Source organism: Schistocerca americana, chromosome 6 (assembly GCF_021461395.2).
Source record: "Schistocerca americana isolate TAMUIC-IGC-003095 chromosome 6, iqSchAmer2.1, whole genome shotgun sequence".
NCBI classification, from domain to species: Eukaryota; Metazoa; Arthropoda; class Insecta; order Orthoptera; family Acrididae; genus Schistocerca; species Schistocerca americana.
The window spans coordinates 310,411,578-310,415,870 of NC_060124.1; positions in this window are offsets into that span (position 1 = coordinate 310,411,578).

The window sequence follows — 4,293 nt, forward strand, 5'->3', positions numbered from 1 at the left end:
CTGTGGGGTACGTTAAAGGAGAATGTGTACCGTGATGTGCCTATAAACCCAGAGGATATGAAACAACGTATTGTGGCAGCCTGCGGCGACGTTACACCAGATGTACTGCGGCGTGTACGACATTCATTACGCCAGAGATTGCAATTGTGTGCAGCAAATGATAGCCACCACATTGAACATCTATTGGCCTGACATATCGGGACGCACTCTATTCCACTCCGTAACTGAAAACGGAAACCACGTGTGTAAGTGTACCTCACCCCTCATGGTAATGTACATGTGCGTCAGTGAAAAAGACCAATAAAAAGGTGTTAGCATGTGGACGTAATGTGCTGTTCCAGTCTCTTCTGTACCTAAGGTCTATCACCGTTCCCTTTGGATCCCCACGTAACTCGGTGCTCTCCGATACACACGATCGAACAGCGGAGGAGTGGTACTCAAGCGTCAACTTTAGGTTACAATATCTCCGGATGTGATTAACATTTTACAATGCAACAAACGGCACTGATTACGTATTTGTTTATATGTTCAGATGTGCTAACAAAACTAATGGGGTTCCATTTAAAAAAACGTAGGTTTGTGTTAAAAAACTTGCTTCCGTGCTTTTTTTTATGGTTTGTATTAACCAATTACACTAGCCCCTCTCCTCACGTTCGGTCTGTGGAATCGATTCGTCAGTATTTGATGTGGTTTACGAAATATATCCAGCGGTATAGTTAGGTGACTCACCCTGTATATGCCACGGCTTGAGGAATAGGAAACCGTAATGATAAATATGTTCAGTTCCATTAGACAGTTCTCTGAGCTCTCTATTGTCAACGGCAGTGAAGCTGGAGGTTTTTACTAACAAAGAGGCTAGAGAATGTCAACCAGTTACGTGTTCCTCCCATGAAATGGAGGCGCGATTTTTGAATTGAAGTTAGGTATTACACCATTCTTAAACTTAGTCTAAGTGGTAGAATTAATTAAATGTTGTAATTGTACAGATTATATTTTGCAATTTCCTTGATTTTTTGTAAGCAATGGCCTCTTGCGGGTACGCAGCTCCATACGGCCATAGCACACAGTTCACTTTTCAATATTCGCTCGGAAACTGGTTGGATCGTTCTGCATTGACTGATAACAACAGTACCTGATGGTTTGGAAATCTTTTGCTATTGACAAGGCATGTAATTTGTCTCCAGTCCATGTTGGTAAGAATCTTTTTATGACCACTGTTCTTATGCCATGTTTACTTGGCAGTGAGTGGTACTCCATTTCGTGTTGACATGTTGGACAGTCCACATTGTTACACCAGCCAATTGGGCAGCTTCAGTCATGGTGCAGTCATGGGCACCTCGAAACACGACAGCCCCTTTCATGCCATTTCGTTAAGTTTCCCCACAAAATCATATTACTGCACTGATTCCACGTAACTGACTGGCAGCTACTCTCCACTTCACCGCTATGGCTTACATCAGCAGTGGAGAGACACATGGCTGTGTGGAAGCGCCGGCCACAGTGCCCGAGCGGTTCTAAGCGCTTCAGTCTGGAACCGCGCCACCGTTACGTTCGCAGGTTCGAATCCTGCCTGCCTCGGGCATGGATGTGTGTGATGTCCTTAGGTTAGTTAGGTTTAAGTAGTTCTAAGTTCTAGGGGTTAGGTTGGGTTAGTGTTGTTTTAACGTCCCGTCGACAACGAGGTCATTAGAGACGGAGCGCAAGCTCGGGTTAGGGAAGGATGGGGAAGGAAATCGGCCGTGCCCTTTCAAAGGAACCATCGCGGCATTCGCCTGAAACGATTTAGGGAAATCACGGAAAACCTAAATCAGGATGGCTGGAGACAGGATTGAACCGTCGTCCTCCCGAATGCGAGTCCAGTGTGCTAACCACTGCGCCACCTCGCTCGGTTTAAGTTCTAGGGGACTGATGACCTCAGATGTTAAGTCTCCTAGTGCTTAGAGCCATTTGAACCATTTGTGTGGAAGCAGTTTTAGACCATCTACCGCGCTCAAAAGCGGCATGTGTCCTCTTTTATGAGGGTGACTAATATTTTACCTGGTAGGCCTATACGCACACGTGGGAATGTGACCCGATTTATTGGATAGTTCACATCACTTAACAAATAAGAATTATTACGATGAAAGAACTGGAGCTATGATGTCATGGTTGATCAATGGCCAGGCCTTGGGCCTGGACTTAGAGGAAAAACCGTTACTGCTTCAGAAACGAGAGTGGACCTGGCTAGCATAAATACCTCCAAATTTTGGCACTCATTCTCAGTTGTCACTGCCGCTTGTCAACGGGAGGTCCACTCCAGTTCATGTACCAAAATAAACTTACCATCTACTGTTAATGTACTCTGCTGTCAGAAGCTACAGGTCACTACCTGAGCTGAGTCCGAATAATGCCAACTTGACGCCTTTTGACAAGTGGTCCAGCACCTGGGTGATTGTCATCTGCTGCCTGTCGCCTTCCTGACAGATCAGGATTAGAGCCTGGGCCATCTAACTGCCTGGTTGTCAGCACCCCTGTCAGTATCCATTGCCCAGTGCTGTCACGCGCCATTGTCATCAGACATGCAAGAAGCTGCATTCGACCCTGCCTGGCCTGATGTGGTTGCCGCCATGCTACAGAAGCAGGCCAGCATCTATGGCCACTTTCTGCTGTGCACCACTAGCTGCCACCACTACCCCGTGTCAACACCCCTGCTACTGTGCTGACTGCAGACACCGCCATCGCCCTGGGGACACCAGCATGTCGCCCTTCTGGTGAGCTACTGTTGAGTCCAGCACGCTAAACAGGCCGAGGCCACATACGTCATAGAGATTGCTGACTGTCTCTCTAGCTTCATTTCCACTACTGTAACTATTATGGAATAAAAGTATAATTCAACCAGCATTGTTTCCAGAAAGGATCACTGCCTGACACTTGGCACCACTCCACTGCTGCAACGCCCTGCTGCACATCCTGAATTATCTCAGCCAGTTCCAGCTTCCACCATATCGGAAAATGTATTCGCAGTTGTGAATATGAACCACCTCTGGCTTTATACCAGAATGACGACAGTGAAAATTTGTGCCAGCTGGGGCTCGAACACGATTTTGCCCTTTACACTAGCGATCGCCATAATCACATCACCTGTCTATGCACAAAACGTAGCCAGACCCAAACTTCCGTACGTCATTGCTCTTGTGACATAATGTGTACTAGTACTGGGTGATCAAAAAGTCAGTATAAATTTGAAAACTGAATAAATCACGGAATAATGTAGACTGTGAGGTAGAAATTGTCACACATGCTTGGAATGACATTGGGTTTTATTAGAACCAAAAAAATGCAAACGTTCAAAAAATTTCCGACAGATGGCGCTTCATCTGATCAGAATAGCAATAATTAACATAACAAAGAAAGACAAAGCAAAGATGATGTTCTTTACAGGAAATGCTCAATATGTCCACCATCATTCCTCAACAATAGCTGTAGTCGAGGAATAATGTTGTGAACAGCACTGTAAAGCATGTCCAGAGTTATGGTGAGGCATTGGCGTCTGATGTCTTTCAGCATGACTAGAGATGTCGGTCGATCACGATACACTTGCGACTTCAGGTAACCCCAAAGCCAATAATCGCACGGGCTGAGGTCTGGGGACCTGGGAGGCCAAGCATGACGAAAGTGGCGGCTGAGCACACGATCATCACCAAACGACGTTCGCAAGAGATCTTCCACGCGTCTAGCCATATGGGGTGGCGCTCCATCCTGCATTTTGGTTCTAATAAGCCCTTGTCATTCCAAGCATGTGTGTCAATTTTTACCTCTCTATCTACATTATTGCGTGGTTCATTAAGTTTTCAAATTTATACTGACTTTTTGATCACCCGGTACATTTCCTATATTCCTGTCCAGGAAGAACATATTTATTGACAATTGAGCGCCTGGTATTGGTGAATAAATATGAAATAGCATGCATGTCCAGAGGACATTGCATCATACTTCTTAATAACACAACCACTGCTATTTCGTATTTATTCGCCATTACTAGTCCCTTGACTCTCAATAAACATGTCTCTCTTGTGCAGCACTATACATAACGTATGAGTCCACGTTGTGACACAAGAATGATGACATAAGGAAGTCTGGGTCTGGCCTTGATTTGTGCATGGATAGCCGAAGTGATTAATTATATGAATGCATGGTGTCCGTTCTTTCAGACATGTCTGAAAGAACAGACGCCACGCATTCATATAATTGATTCGCCCAGATGGGCAATGGATCCACCTTCTTCAGTGCGGGTGCATAAGTTCGTCTGACCTG